Consider the following 17,693-nt stretch of genomic DNA (forward strand, 5'->3'; position numbering starts at 1 on the left):
CCCGATGACACCAGGATGTTAATTGTTCCTTTAGGGTTGCTTTCATCTGCTGCGTGGGGTACTTCATCTATTTTCTGCTCATGTCCATGTGATATTTTAATTTACTACGGAAACCGTCACGAGCATCATCTTGGAATGTGGTAAGCGTTTTTAGTGCCTCATGGATTCGTTTAACTGTTTCCTCTTTTCCTTGGATATCTCAAACCGCCGTAGTCGCTTAAAATGGTTTCCTCCAGGTCCGACTTGCTCGGAGTATAAATACTAACGAGAGAAGCTATGTTTTCCCTAAAGGGCTAGAGACGCTGGTAAGACTGCTGGGGAAAGCAACCAAACGCTGATATTGTCTTGCTGCCTTCCGCTGAATGCTATTTAACGAGCTCGGAGGTGTGCCTTTTTACGTCGTCCCCACAGGCAATGTCATCCAATATGAGGAGCGTCTGTGTATCTTTAGGGAATTGCTTATGCCAGAACTTCAAATGGCTGGATAACTCGTTAGGGTCTAAGATATCTACGAAGAAGTCGTCATCTTTCACTCCTATGCCCGTCCAGGTGCGGTTATTCACGTAGGTGGGGCAGAGCAGCACGATGTAGTCGAAGCGGTATCTAAAGGGTCCTAATAGCTGCTCCCGATGAACTGGGTCTTTCCGCAGCCGGTGGGTCCTACTATCAGAGCCATTACAAGGCATGTGATCTGGATTCATATATAGATGGAACCAGTGGAAGCAGTAAGAAGGATTACCGCCGACGCAAAGGATAAAAAAGACACCATAGAAATACAAAGGGAAGAGATAGACCGGTTAAAAGAGCGCGTGCAGGAATTGTATGATGAAATGTGTGGTCTGAAGCGTGCAGAACGGTTTGGTGCGGTTTTAACGATAGTGGGTTGGGCTGCGGAGTCCGTTAAGGACTTCATTCAATATCCTCCATAGAACCTCATCGTCGTTGCTGGCGTAGCATTTCCGCCTTCTGTAGCAGCGCATCTTTCATGCGCATTTCAGCATAGCAACGAAAGTACGTGCTTGTGATGGATCGTATAAGCACTGCCAACAAGTGTTGTTCCTTCCTGACGCAGCCACACTTATCGCAAGTGTCGTTCCAGTAGTCTACGTTCTCCCAGGCGACCTTTTCAAATGTGACGTCCGAAGTTCACAAAGAGGTTGTCTATTTCTTTTTTCTGGTTGTTTAATTGCCTTACCGTGTCGACTGGACAACAACGTTCTGCTACGTCGCCATGCTCTTCGCAGACGACTTCTGAAAGGTCGTATCGTTTACATCTGTATTTGTGCCAGGCATCTTCAAAGGATGCGTTGCAGCTTTTGCAAAGAGATTTGAGGCAGACTCTGTGTTCCATGTGGTATGCTAGTGCTTGAGGAGAGCTTAGTACCTTGTAGCATTCTTCGCAAGTAAGGTTGTGTGCGTTGTTTTCGGCGACAGACTTTGTTTTTGACGTGGTAGGAACAAGCTTGCGCGGTAGCAAAGGTCTTATTGCAATGTTCGCATGTCGTTTCTGTCGCGCGTTGCTTAAAGCAGACCTTGTTTTTGACGTGGTAGGAACGAGCTTGGCTGGTCGTAAAGGTCTTATTGCAATGTTCGCATGTCGTTGCTGCGCGTTGCTTAAAGCAGACCTTGTTTTCGGTGTGATAGTTAAGTCGCTGTAAGGAACTGAATCGTTTGTTGCAATCGTTGCACGTCATTATAGTAGGGGTGTTCTTTATGCCTTATTAATGATCCTACTTCGTTGTTGCTGATAGGGTAGGGTCTCTTAAGGCCTTTAGTTTTAATGTCATTATTTCTTAATGTTTTGAATGTTATCAGGCTTATATTCTTAGGGCCTTTAGTTTAATGATAGGGTATTATTTCTTAATGTTTTAAATGTTATTAGGCTTATATTCTTAGGGCCTTTAGTTTTAATGATACCTTATTATTCTTTAATGATATCTCATTAACATTACTTAATATAATAAATAAAAAGAGGATAATATGAAGGACCCTAAAATAAGTCTTTACGTAACGTATCCTAAGAAAGAATAATAAGATATTATTAAGATCTCCTTACATCAAAGTTAAGGCGCAGGAGCCTGGAAGGAATTCTAGTTACCCTTTCAATATATGGACTGCATTACATGTGAACTACCTGCCGACTGCATAATTCGTGAGGAGAAAAATACACCTGTCCTCATTGTAATAAGGTATTCCCCGAAGGATCCTTTGTTGGGCATTGGTGTCCCACAGATCCTAAAACACAAAGAGAATCTGTAAGTATATGGAGCGACTGCGATACCGTCCCATAAGCACCCTTTGCGGTGACTGCGGTCAAAAGCTGTCCACCCTCCAAGCCTTACAATATCACCGCGACAACAAAGTCTGTCTAAATAACTACTGCCGCCGCTGTGATGAGCCCTTCTTTGAAGAGAACTGGCATAAGTACCGCTGCCGCCGTTACCACCTAGAAGGTATTGCCTGCGAAACCCACGGTGACATAGCCGAACGCTGTTGTCCCCTTGAAACCTCCCGGGCGCTGACAAAACGTAAGAAGGAAATTGACCAAACCTTCGTAGGCTTTGACGACGTTGAGGGCGTTAAATGGGAGGACAGGGAACACTGGGAGGCTATTTGCGATCGCTGTGGCTGTCAACGGAGCGGACAACATATTTGGTGCTGTCTATACGACGAACCACGTCCTTTAGACCATTACCTGGCGGTACGAAAGGCTTGGAAAAATGAGAAAGATATATGATTCCTCAAATCGCAGCATTCGTAGGAGGCGTCTTAATTACCGTATCCGCTTACCACATAACAGAAAAAATGAGGTCCGACGTAGCAGACCAATACCTAGAAGCCCATGAGGATGACTAATCACACAATGGATTAGCCTCCGCCTTTCTTTCAACGTCGAACTTCCATCGGCCGTTGACTTTACCATAGCTACGTATGTGAGTGTACTCTTCGCCTTGCAGTACGTACCGTACGCAGTCAGGAGCCCATAAACTGTACTCTTGGCTGCCGTCTAAGAGGACCAACCTTAAACGGTTAATGTCCTCGAAGACGACGTAATTTTTTATTTTGTATGAAATGCCTTGTATTAATTCGCGCCAGTGAGTTTGTTCAACTATCATTATATTTATGAAATATCTTTCGGTGCGTTTGTAGCGTCTCCTGTGACTTGAAAGCCTTAACGCAGCCAGGACAAGGTATGCGAATGCCGTCGACGTAACGGTCGATTTCCCTGCAGATCAGATCGTAATCGTTGCTTACCATCGTTAAGTATCCATTCATTTCATATTGCGTCAATACCGCTTTTTGTTTGTCGGACAATACGCCGTTACCCTTTGGCGTCTTCAGTTCCAGACAGAACCCATTGTATTTCTTATGGGAGTTAAGAATTAGGATGTCGGGTTGACCTGCCTGGTAGCCCTTTTGCCAGCACTTTATCCTTTTACTACTGGTATCTTGCAACTCCCCGAGTCCAGGTGCTAATATCAGCGTGGGGTAAAACCGGCGTATGCGATCGATGACCTTCTTATGTAAGTCGAACTCATCCTCGATCTTGAAGGTCAACTTATTTGGACCATCCAACGAGTATTTCCCCTTCTTCCTTAACGTAGGTAGAACGTCTTCGAAGACCCAATCTTGGAACGACTCTGCCGTTGGCAGTTTGGAGCTGAATATCAATTGATACAAACCAGACTCCGTCACATACAGGGATTGCGGGTGCGAACCAGAAGGGAGGCGATTCACCTCCAACTCGTTAAGTCTCTTCTTATGCTTGTCCCGCACGTGGGCTTTAATAGCATCTTTGGTGTCTGCATAACCTAATGCCTTTGCTACCTCCTTTGCTTTAAAGTACAGCTTATCGCCTTGCACTATGCATTGCAGTTTGGTTTCGTTGTTTTCGAATACGCGAAGCATATTATACGTAAGGAATATTTTTTATCCTTTCGCTTGGCTCAAGGAACGCGAGCCTAGTAGGCAACGCTTTTTAGCTGATTCATTTCTACACTCAGTTGCGCGTCTGAGACTACGAAGATATACGCGTTGATCTTAGTAGTGTCGCTGGCATGTTTGGTGCGCTTGATCTCCAACGTAATGCCGTCCTGGGTATTTACCAGCCGCAATCCCTGTCCATGTAGGTCTTCGTCGTTCGTCGTGCGCATGTCGATCCACAGCGCGTACTTATCCTTAAAGAATTTCTTTGGGTCAATTTGGTCGCCAAACTTACGTGCGACTTCCCGGTACATATCCGCGGGCTTTATCCCTTGTGAGTAAACCTTATTAGGCACTCCGTTGATGCTAACACCTACGTTGGTAATGTTAGGATTAAAGAACGCCTCGGAGTCACGCAATCCTGCCGTGTATGTCTTTGCGAACAGCAACATTATCCCTGTAAGGCTGCGCCTGGGAAGGTTAATGCTTTGGTTGATGACCTCTTCGACGTTATTTGTAAAGCTGAACGTCTTGTACATCACGACGTGATCGTAAAGGAAAGCCTTCCCGGAGCTGTATTCCATACCGGCGCTACGTGCTAAGTCTTCGCTGTATACCGTTTCATACTGCAGCTCTAAGTTAGTAACGGAGTATGGGTGGACGGCTGCTGAACTTACGTCCTTTCCCTGTAGGATGTTCGTAGTGTCTGCTAGGGTTACTTCGAACTGTAGTTCGCTTAGCTGCCTTGGGTAGTATGCACCGTGGTTCGTGATAACTTCGAAATCTAATGGAACTACATGCTTAGTACCATAAGCCGTCTTTATTTCGTCTTCTCCTGAGGCGCCAGAGGTTGCGCTTCTTACCTTGCGTATGGCATCACTGGCGATTCCCTGCTCTATCCTTTGCGCGCGGTCAAATGCAGTCAACCATAAGTCTTTGTACGTGGTATACAAATCATACCTGTTCAAGTCCAGCAAGGATTCCCCGGCGAACTTTACGCGTATTTTGGAAACGAGGTTTCTACCCACGTTATTGACGACGTAACGCACGTCCGCAGTGTTTGGTTGTATTGCTAGGTCAAACCTTAGCGCCAGGGTGCCAGGAACCAACACTAGGTTATCCGTTAGGCGGGGCACGCCTACGTACAGGGTTTCCCCTGGCTTAGCGCTGCTGGGGGTAAAGGTGACCCGGTGAAAGGTGCGTTCTGCTTTCAGTCCGCCAACCTGCTTAGGTAATATGTTGGGGTTTAACTTTGAGCTTATCATATATAATGGAAGTAGAAGGAACGGATTTTGACCCCACCACCGAAGAAGGCCAAGTCGATATTAACGACGAAGAATACGACGCATGGACTAAAGGCGCGGAAACCGACCCCCTAATCTACGACATAGCCCTAGAAAACACGTACGGCAGTAGGTGGAAAAGCTTCAAGGCCGCCTTGAATCGCATGTGGCACGAAAAGAACCCGGGTAAGTCCGCCCCCGAGTACATAGAACTTCGAAACATGGGTGAGCAGGGAGCAACCGCGCGGGAAACCGTAGAGTGGGCAACGCAAGAGCTAACGCAGCGCTATTCCCACTTCGAGGCCGACGACGTAAGGCTCACAGAACGCGGAAACAAAGTCCTCATAAGCGTTCAAGACATGAGATATCCCGACAAAAACCGTTGGACCAAACCACAAGTCCTCTTTGACGAAAATGGCTCGGTCAAGGTTAACGTGGCAAGATTAAGGGGCTTCCAGCGTGCCACTAGAAGCATGTTAGAAAGATTGGAAAACATAAATGAAAGGGTCGCACTAGAAAGGCGCGCCGAGGAGCTGCAAGAAACGTTGGAAGAAAGGGAAGCAGAATACATGAAACAAAACCAACTACTCCTTGATGCTCAAAAGAGAGAACTTAACGATAAAAACCAAAGAATGATAGAAATGAGAGGACAAAAAGAAAATGCCCTACGCGAAAGAGACCAAGCCCAAAGATCCTTCGACCTCACCTTACAGGAGTTAGACCTGACAAAAGAGGAAGCTAAAAACTTGCATATCACCATATCCGACTCTTTGGAGGAACGGCGGCAGTTGGTTGCCGAAATTAACACTAAAGAGGAGCAAATCCGGCAAAGAGATCAGGTCATCGAAGACCTGGAGAGGCAAATAGAGCAGCAGCAAGAAGTAATCGAGGACCAAACTCGTACCGAGGAAGAAAGGGAAGCAGCTCAAAGGGAATCAGAAACCCTTCAGGTACACCTTGCGGAATTGCGGGCGCAAAAGGAAAACCTGGAAAAGGAGCTGGGGCTTACCACCAAGGAAAAGGTAAAAAGAGCCCTTTTGAAGTATGGCGTTCCGCTGGCGTTTGCGGTTGCTATTAGCACCGTAGTAGGAGTTATCCTATCCGCGCTTAAGGCTACGGGCGCGGGCGTAAAGAAATTAGGCAATGGACTAACGGACTTGGGAAAAAAGATGGCAGCCGGTCTTCCTGGGCTGCTGGGTTCGGTTGTTTCCTTGGCACTTAGGGCCGGCGGAGAACTGCTAAAGTTCGTGGGGAATAACATTTGGATCTTGGTCGTCGCTATTGGGGTGGTATTCTTGAAGAAGATGAAGGGCTAATCTTATCCTTGTGTATTACTGGGGGCTTATCGTCGTCGGGTGCCCGAGGCGTCCTCGACTGGGGATAAGTAAAGATAGTATTCACACCGCCCTGATAATGCGGAACTAGCGGCAGCACACTCATGGTGCTAATGGTCTTATGGTTCCAGGTCGAATCTATAGTAGGAGTGCCCACAGCATTTATTCGAACGTTACCATCAACAGGAAGGAGTTGCAGCCGAGCATACTTACAATTGACTAACATATGAAAAGTAATTGGCGTTAAGTCTTCACCTGATGCCGTGCAGGGCTCCATTGAAAAATGGGTAACTTTCCTGGCGTTCGTTGAAGTTCGATAAGGAAGCAAGGGCTCGTCGTTCTCATCAATAAGTCTAAACCCTGCATTCGCACCATTTCCCGTATTAACGCTAATGGTGCAAATAATCAATGCAGTGCCCCCAACTTCAACCCACATGCCAGCGTCTTTCCAATCAGCAGATTCATCATGGTTCTTTTCCTCTAAATAGTAAACGTAATGAGTTTCCTTCTGATGTGGGTTGTTCATATATCTAAAGGCTTAACACCGTAAGAGTGCTAATGGTCATATGGTTATAAGCTGTATCTCTTTGATCCTCTATGCTATTTACCGTGACCTCTCCCGTATCGTCTACTCTTATCTGTAGCTTTACCTTCCCATGGCAATCAGCAACCATGTGGAAAGTCCAAACCGACAAATTCTCGGCGCTATTTATTGGCGGCTCTACGGAGAAATGCGTGGGCTCCCTGTTGTTTGTCTTATTTCTCATAGGCTGCAGTACGCCGTTGTCATCGCAGAAACGAAATCCTACGTTGGCATGGCTGATCGTGCCAATGCAAATACTACAAAGGATTAACTTCTTTCCCGAGTAGTTCAAATTCACTGACATACCCGTGACATCAACCCAAGATGCCTGGGTGTATTTTTTCTCGCCTGTGTAAGTCGTATAGACACAATCTACTCCAGCTACGTAGGGGTTGTTCATCGCCATATATAATAGCTCAGACCAATGCTTGCAGCTGCTAAGCCGGCTTTTAGTAAGTTATGGTTATATTCCTCGGGTATAACCTTCTTTACTGGTTTCTTTGGCAGCACCTTTTTTAATGGTTTTTCTACCTCTTTTTTTGGTTTCTCTACGAAGTGAGGAATGCTCTTGGTCATGTCAGAGTTCACGTCATTCACCCCAAACTTCATATCCTTAGTAGCTCGCTGCAGCTTATTGTTATAACCCACAACGGAATTGGTGTTAATAACCAAATTACTCGGCATTAACCAACAACCAGGTGACAAAGCGTAATCCAGTCGCACTTTAGACTGCTGCACCGCCAATTGATATCTCTGCACTGATTTAGATATGTCGTTCTCTATTATTGCTGACTCAAATAAAGTTAGGAATTCTTCTTGCGTTTCCCGCGAAGCGCCTTGGGATCCAATGATGGGGCTGCGGGTATTTACCTGCGCTCCTAAGATACAATACACGAATGCTTCAATGCTACGGTTGATCCTGGCTAGGTTCCTTAAACCTTTTCCTTTCATCAACACGAATGGATCCCAAGTGCCTAGGTAGTTCGATTGAATTCTGGTAATTAATGAATTATTACTCTTATCGCCACCCATATCACCAAACTCTAACTCATTACTTGGGTATTTTTGATGTCCGTAGTCGGCTGGCTTCTCACCGTTGGCACCCCAAACGTAAACTATACCCAGCCCATGCGTCTTACCCTCTTTGTAACGAAAATCTTTTTGCTGTGGTTTGAATTCATTAATTAACCTTTCCAGGGCTGCGGCGTCATATCGGTTATTCATTGGATTAAATGCCTTATCTCCCGGTAAAGGTACATTAAGTTCCTTCAACAGCCTCCTAACCGTAAAGGCAACGTGAAACCGCATAAATGAAATGTGGAACATGTCCGCGGCAACACCACAACCTTTAGTGGCAGCCCAGACAGCAAAGTTTAACTGCTGTGGCCAATATCGCATATTAGGCCCTGCTAACCATTCCCTGGCCTCTTTACCCGACGTATGCTTTAACATCGTATCCCCATAGATATTCCTTACTACTACGTCAAATGATTGCTTACCCACTGAAATCTTCAGGAACGTTACCATCGTTTCAAATTCGTTTACACCACCTTCAGCATCGTAAAATGGGTAATCTTCCTTGCTCATTAATAAATCCCTTGGGAAATTAGGCTGTACAACCGGTAAATGCTTCACCTGATCGACCAGCGTAGGTTTTAAATCCTCATTGCTGTACATTCTTTCCCCGTTATAGTAAATACCATCGGGTCTTCTTTCGAACTTACTAGCACCCGCATGTGGAAACCTTTTCCTAAATTCTCTCCAATTCCAGTATTTTTGGTTGTCCTGTATATCATTCCCAAAAGCGTCGTACATTATATATATAATGGATGTTATAGCATCAGCACCTCCTCTCTATCCTGATTTACATAATGAATTGAATGCCGAGAACTTTCGTTTGAATAAGGTAAATCTAATCCTGGCTTACTTGGAAGGGCAAACGAAACACTATGAAAAAGTCCAAAAAAAGTACGTCAGAGCCCGGAGTACGCTACATAAGATTGCGATAACTTCAGGATCCATATCTGTTGTGTTAACGGGCTCTGGCGTTGCTACTTCGCTTACTGGACCGGGAATAATCGTTGGAGTTCCTTTGGCTAGCGTCGGCGCCGTCTGCGGCATTGTTTCCGCTGTTACGACAGGCATTATGAAACAGTTGTCAAGCAAAATATCAAAACACGACACGACAATAGCTCTGTCAAGGGCTAAAGTAAATACGATCACTGACCTTGTCTCAAAGGCTTTGCGTGACAGAAAGATAGACGACGTAGAATTCTCGCTTATCTTAGCCGAAGAGGAAAAGTACGAGAAATTAAAGTCGGACATGAGGAATAAAAAAACAGTCGTAAAAGATCTTTCCGAGGAATCTCGCAAAAAGATCTACCAGGAGGCAAAAGAAGAGCTTCAAAGAAAGCTTGCTCAGTAAACATCTGCTTTGAAAAGAGCGTGACGGGATTTCGTTTACATATCGAACGACAGTCTGGAAATTACGCGTAATCTTATGCCATAAGATTTATACCATAATACACGGCATGACCTTATTTGGCGAATTATTACGCGTAATTTCTCATCTTATGCCATAAGATTCACTATCTTCTTGGAATCCATCCTAAGAGGGGGTGGTTGGGGTCTATTTTGTAAAATATTTCGTAAATTACGTCAGGATAATAAGGAATATCCTTATCCAGCCGATAAAACATCCACTCGGCTTTTGTCATATCAGAAACCTCAGGAATAGAGTTACCGGTAATTTCAGACAAAAGATAGGGAATAGCTTTGTAATATTTCCCTAGCTCTAATTTTTTCAGCGTTTTCCGTAGACTTTGCGGGGTTGGCTCTTCTAAGTGGTTTATAATTCTTTCCATTACTTCGTCGTCTAAATATACCGGCCGTTGACCTTGAATGTGACTCATCCAGTCTCTGAAGTATTTTATTCTTTTGTATGGGGTCTTCTTACGGCCTCCATTAGCGTAATACTGCTCTTTGGTAGCACAAGGCACGGCATTACGAATATTCTTACCACATTCATAACACTGCGCTGACGTGTCGTCTTCTATTTGCATTTTCTTACCACAACACCAGAAACCCTTGGGCTTGGGTATGTTAATTTTAGGTGCTAAGCAAACTATGCAGAAGTTGTTTACGAACTCTTTACATTCATGCATTGTATATCCAACAGAATACCTTAACCTCCGTTTGCGGTACCCAACACAGCAGCAGTAAGGGACACACCGCGGAATTCCCGTAAATCTGCTGTACCCACGTTCGTAATTCCCCGGGTTAAACCCGCAAATATACGGCATCGATCGCGAGTCCCCCTTACTGCTGCTGGATCTCATTGTTATGTTAATTATCTGTTGTTATTTCTAGTGCTTTGTATATTATGTTTTTTTATTTATTTTAATTATATTTTCAAACGAGATTAAGGGACAATTCATTATTTCATTATTTAAATCGGATGGAGGGCGGGGGGGGGGGGGGGGGGGGGGTGGAAGAGAAATTGTTTTGGATGCCAAAACATTTCTTGACTCCAACCTAATAGCATACATGCTTTTTGGATACCCCCTTCAATTTTTAAAAAAATCTTCTCAATCCTTCTTTTGATTTTTCAAGGTCCCCCATGTTCCACTAAATAAAATTTGAGGGCCTCCATTTTCTCCTCAACCCCTTTCCCTTCCCCCTCTGACTGGTCCCTAATACTAATACTACACAGTTTCAGAAAATAAATTTTTGGTCCACTTGCCTCTGGAAAAGTTATATGGATATTTTAGTTTTGTAGCTTATACCTAGCAAAGGATTGCTTTTGTTTATAAAGCTTATAAAGTAACGTACTCGAATCATTTCTGCTGCAGCACCTGCTGGCATTGGTCAGCAGAGTGATCTCGTTTACTGTATGTTTAATATTCATGAATTTGGCTTCATTTTTGCGCAGTCTGGTTTTGGAAATTGGAGTCAAACGGCTTTCTAATGTTAGATCCTGCACGAATCCTGAAAGCGTGATGTCATCAAATTCCAAACTTTGAAATCCAGTTTGTAATTTCATTTATGTATGGAACATGACATATTTTTGCTCATATATTTTTCCCAGGGAGGGGGGGGGGGTACACCCCTATATTTGCTACACGGGTACCTGCCGCAAACAAGGTATGGTTTTCAGCGATTCTATTCTGGAACAGGGTATATGAAATCGCGCTCGCTCTGGGACAGGTTATATGAAATCACACTCTCTCCTCTCTGGAAAAGGGTATCCATTTTCGCAATACCGGAACAGGGTATGATTTTCAGCGATCTTGCTGTGTAACAGGGTATGAATTTCAATCATTTTACTCTGGAACAGGGTCAGGGTTCAGTGGGCTCAGCGGCACATCCCTACCCTAAACGGGAAAGAGTACCCCCTCCCCCCGGGATTTTTTCTAACTGAACGACTATTGTTAATAGGTTGAAAGAGTTCGTGACCAAAGAGATGCAGGCCTGTGTGCGTTTGCATCACGGGATATATCAAGAGGGGAAGTGGTCACGGAGTTTTTGGGGGAACTTGTTGACAAGGATGAAATGGACCGTCGCGAGGAAATATACCGTGATAAAGGGATGTCTCCGGCAACTCTCGTTATACTACGCTACAACAAACCAGAATTATGGTAAGTTGGTAAGATAAGCAATTATATCCGAGATACTTTAGCGGTTTCATAAATATCGTGGGTGCAGAAATTTATAAAGGCCGGTTTAGAAGGTACGATTTTCGCCTACAACTATTGTATTCAACACGCTTGCGTCTGTCGTAGGCAAGTTGTAGGCTTGATTTACACGCTACGACTCGAGTTGTAGGATGGCGCGAGCGTGTTGTATACGATAGTTGTAGGCGAAAATCGTACCGTCTAAACCGGCCTTAAGAAGGCATTCAACCATAATGCCTTGTGTGCTAACCAATCAAAAGGTTGTCTCAAACTGAAACGTTCTTCAATTGAATATACACCTATTTCAAAAAACGTTGGTTGGATATCTGAAATCAGAAATCTGAGACCGATTGGAATTGTGGGTGACTGAGCGTTTTCTCGTTCAAAATTCAATATACACTTACCCAGATCGTTTGCCAGTACAGGTCATCGCTCAAAGTATATCAAGATATTAACGTTTTTGCGAACTACTAATTAAAACCACAAACAATGTACAGCTTAAAACCCACAATTCCTTTCGGTCTCAGATTTCAGACATTCGACCGACAACGTTTTTTGAAATTTTTGACTTTCACATCCCCATAATGCCTTGCGTTTTGGGGAGGGGGGGGGGGGGGGGTAACCAATCAAAAAACTGTCCCAAATTGAAAGGTTTCTTAATTGAATTTATACTATACCTGCTTTTATCTGTACAATACTGATTATCAGTTTATTCCAAGTTATTTTTGCGTGTACAGATCATCAAGAGTTTTGGTCTTACAGAAAATGTATTGACTGACGAAAAAATGTTTAAAATTTACCTTAAACGTCTTCAAGCTTCTATCTTTTTCTGTTTTTTTACTTCTTCATTTTATTTTTGGATACCAAACAAGGTATTTTCAACATTGTCTGATCACCCTTCAGCAAAATAGGTGGGTTTTTACCCTCTGGTTACCCCCCAAAGATGCAAAGGGTTATGGGGATGTGAAAGTCGAGAATAGGTGAATACTATACCAGCTTTTATCTGTACAATACAGGTTATCAGTTTGTTCCTAGTTAATTTTGCTTTTTCTATTTTTTACTTCTTTCTCTCATTTTGGATGTCGGATCAGCCTTGAAAAGATTTTGTTTGAAATAAGCTTTGCTTTTGCAATAAGAATTATAAAACAAATCCGCAAATTTTTATATCCGCAATTTTTTTTTTACGGATACGGGTTGCGTCCACACGTGTCCGGAAATTTTTGTGTCCGTATCCGAAATATTTCGAAAACGGATACGTGTGGACGGTGAAAACGATTCGAATACGTAAAAAAAATAAAATAAAAAAGTAAAAAATAATTTGCGGATACAAACATTTCCGGATACGTGTGGACGGGGTCTTATTCCTTTTTATAGCGGAAATACAACAAATATTCTTCGATTGCACGTTACGTCATCGCGGCCATGTTGGTACCGTTTAACAAAAGATTTCTCATTAGTATCCATTGTTAACGGTACCACAATGGCCAGCATGTTTTTGTCTTTTGACTCTCTTGGGAAATGCTGGCAGCCCATAAATAGAGGTTTTGCACCATCACGCGACAGCAGCCATGTTAGATGGCAGGAACAGTACAGTCGTTTTACATGAGAAAGAATTCAATTCTCGACTTTCACATCCCCATATTTCTTTTCGTCTTTGGGGGGTAACCAGAGGGTAAAAACCCCCTTATTTTGCTGAAGGCTGATCAGACAATGTTGACAATACCTTGTTTGGTATCCAAAGATAAAATGAAGAAGTAAAAAACAGGAAAAGATAGAAGCTTGAAGACGTTTAAAGTGAATTTTAAACATTTTTTCGTAAGTCAATACATTTTCTGTAAGACCAAAACTCTTGATGATCTGTACACGCAAAAATAACTTGGAATAAACTGATAATCAGTATTGTACAGATAAAAACAGGTATAGTATAAATTCAATCAAGAAACCATTCAATTTGGGACAGTTTTTTGATTGGTTACCCCCCAAAAACGCAAGGCATTATGGGGATATGAAAGTCGAGAATTCCTGAGAGCACAGGGATTTTATTGTTCTGCCATCTAACCACAGGCAGTCCAAGCTGGATTATGGGCACCGGCACGTGATGGTGCAAAACATTGGTTTTGATAAGACCAACCGAAGATAAATACTTCAACACTCGTTCCCAGTCAATTTCTCACTTTTGAAAGGCTACGAAAGGAATAAATTATTTTGGGGTGTTCCCAAAACAGCCTCCTCCTATGACATCATTGGTAAAATGATCAAGTACTGGGCAATTTTTTCCTCTTGCAAAACATTAACTTTCTGCGACTTTCATAAACATGCGAACTCTGTGTCTCCAAGTTGCACGCTGAAATTTTTTTTTTCGCTGCTGTCAATCAAAAATATGAAAGGTACCGACTGATTAGTTTTGATTGATGGCAGCGAAAAACCATACACCTATTTCAAAAAATGTTGTCGTCGACCAACTCAAGGCTACGCGACTGGACTGAAAGGAACTCGTTGAAGGAGACGTTTTTGTAATGCCTTCATATTTTCGAAATTGTGAACTGAATCATAACTACTTTGCTTTTCTTTCCCTAAACCCAAAGACATGCATTTGATGGATTGTTTCTCGCCATTATTATCTTTACTACTAACGGGAACAATTAATTCAGAACGAATATTTAGCCGCTTCAGTGATCTTTACCCATATTCCTTTCGGTCCAGTCGCGTAGGCTTGAGCCGGTCGACGACAACGTTTTTTGAATTGACTGTATGAAGCATTACCACTGAAGCGGTTAGATATTCGTTCTGAATTAATTGTTCCCGCAAGTAATAAGATAATAATGGCGAGAAACAATCCATCAAATGCATGTCTTCATGGGTTTAGGGAAAGAAAAACCGAGTAGTTTGATTCAGTTTACAATTCCAAAAATATGAAGGCATTAAAAAAACGTCTCCTTCAACGCTTCCCGCTCGCCTACGAAGGTTCGTGCTGTAAACCAGGCATAACTAGTCAGATAAAATTATGCAGTCAACTCGGCTTCGATTTACTACCCAGAGTTCCTTTCGGTTCAGTCGCGTAGGCTTGAGCCGGTCGACGATAACGTTTTTCGGATTGACTGTATATCAGCGTGCAACTCGAGATACGGAGTTCGCATGTTTATGAAACTCGAAGTAATGCTTTTCACAATTTTTCCGTTGTAGCATTGATCCTTACGGAATAAAGCCAGTCCCTAAATCAGCCAGGATAAACCATTCGTTACGAAATACTAATTTAAAAATGGTTTGTATTGATGCTGAGACTGACAGCCCAAGAGTGGTTCTTGTGGCGAAGACCGCTTTAGCGAGAGGAGTTGAGCTGCTTTTTGATTACTGTGACCCCGAGGCTCCTTTTTACTATGAGAGCCAAACATTTAACCTGTAATTGAAGTTTCATAATTGTGAGATGATCGGGGTGGTAATGTAAGACTGTATGGACCCCATTTGTAGATTATGCAACTGTACTCTATCCCACTGGATGACGTGGTGCGTGGGTGATCAGTACTGCTCAAGATTGCGGAGATCCCAGGCTATATATAGTTTTGTTAGTATAGGCCGATCTTTATTTACGTTTTTTCCTCTGCATTAGCACAAGAAAAATTTCAAGCTATACGCAAAGCAACTCCAGAAATCGAAAGAGAATGGGAATTATGGTTTTCACGTCGGCCATGTTGGAGGACTTTAACATAAGAATTGTCAATGAATTCTTTTGTTATATGCTCCAACATGGCCGCCGTTTCTTTTGTTATTTAATTCTCTTGGGAATGGTTGAAAACCATCAATAGGTTGCTATCAATAGACGTCACTTCCGGTAATAGCTTTTTTTTGATGGCTTGTAGAATCCTGGAGGTTGTTTTGATCTCTTGTTTTCTGGTTTGATGTCGTGAAAATAGTCAAATACTATAGTTTGGGGACTTATTTTGATGTTTTGACTTAGCATCCGCTAGTTGCTCCCCAGTCAACCGCTTGTTTGTCAATATGTTCAATATTTTGGGAGCTTGAATTTTTTTAATGCTAATGAGCAAAAAAAGGAAAAAAAAGTTCGGTCTATAGTAGAATGCTCGCACTAAACCCGTGAAACGGATACTATTTTTAGTAGTAAATAGTGATAATCAAACATTAAAAAACAGAGAATTCTGTATGACTTACTAGTAATTTTGTACTAAATATTATTCACGGGTTTAGTGCGTGCACTCTATAGACCTAATCCACTGTTTTCCCTTTTCAGACCTTGTGTCATTCCCTAGAGTATCATTTCTTTGTTTAACGGTTTTGCACGAGAAGACACAGAATCTTATTCTCGAGAAAATGACACATGGTCTGAAATGGCAAAACATTACGCCAAGTGGATAAGGTACATTATACAGCTATTTCAGCTGGGTAAACACTCAGTCCCCCGCAATTCCAATCGGTCTCAGATTTCTGATTTGAGATATCCAACGGATGTTTTTTTGAAATAGGTGTATCAAAATGGGGAGATAGGTGTTTTATTAGAGCATTATGTTTACAGTCAAGGTTCGTGGGGCTTCTCGATTAAATTAATTTTTCGCGCGTCACGCTGGATACTATTATATAGGCTGCTGTTTGATTATTTGCCGAGTAAGGTAAATATTTATGGATAATCACTTCGCCTGGGGTGAAGAATCGTCTTAGTATCATCACACAGGCAATTATTTGAAAGAAAGCTATATTTCTAAAATTTATATAAATTTTATATGTTGAAAGCGGTACGCATCATTAAGTGAATTCTATTTTTACACAAAAACGTTTATACAGAAATTTTCTATATTGATACACCAATATCCGGGGGGGGTACTTCCACCCCAACTTGGGTAGGGGTGTGCCACCAGGACCTCAAAACCCTGACCCTATCCCAGACCTAAAACTTTGATTTTAAATGCCCTACACCAGACTAAAACTAAGAATTGTACACCCTATCCCAGATTAAAAGACGGACAAGACGGTTATTCAGTAGATTGCAATCAATATTTACAAACGTTTTTATTGTTTTTGTGCCGGCAGAAAGCGTAGCCTATTCGCCAGACAAAAATGACCAAATCGTTAACCCTATCCCAGACAAAATGTCAAAAAATGATACCCTACCCCAGACCCAAAAGCCGAAAAACCATACCCTGTAGGGCAGCACATACCCGTTATGAAGGTTTATACTTCCAATATGTTAATGATGATGACGTCAGGTAAGATATTTGAGTGGTTTTTTTTTCGTAACTACTAATACTAAATGCTGGCCATTTTGAAGATAAAAATTTTAAATAGCTTTCATATAAACCATGAGTAAAATAATGATGCTTTTTAAATACTGTATCTATGAACCAGTTCGATTTTGTATATTTACATTCATTAACATATTGGAAGTATAAACCTTCATAACTTAGAAACGCATCACTCAAATCAAGAAATATTTTACCATTCAACTATTTACTTCATGTAGAATCAGTACTGAAAGTATTGTCGATAGGTTCATTTACGCTTTATCTTTGCTTAAGTTAAATTCGGGCTCCAAAAATTAGTTTAAATTCTTTTTCTAACGACGTTCAAATTTAAGCGCGCTCGCTCGCGGGAAAAAGACGTAAGTGTGTTTGATCCATAGTGCAGTTTTCGTATGACTGTGAAAAGTTCACGGCACGAACACGGTCGTGACACAACAAGGGATACGCCAGACAAATCACATTGCACAAGAATGTACTCTCCATCCAATCAAATACCCGGAACACGGCATAACCACGGCGCGGACACGGTCACGCCAAGATCACGGCACTTTTAGACCAATCATATTGCGCGTTAAAAAAATCAGCCAATTAAAATTCTAGAAAGTATCACGGTCACGGCACGTCACGCATACGACACTGAGCTTTTT

This window comes from Actinia tenebrosa, unplaced genomic scaffold, assembly GCF_029948245.1.
Source record: "Actinia tenebrosa isolate PJP-AT-01 unplaced genomic scaffold, QUT_ActTen_1.0 PGA_scaffold3__52_contigs__length_22856419, whole genome shotgun sequence".
NCBI lineage: Eukaryota > Metazoa > Cnidaria > Anthozoa > Actiniaria > Actiniidae > Actinia > Actinia tenebrosa.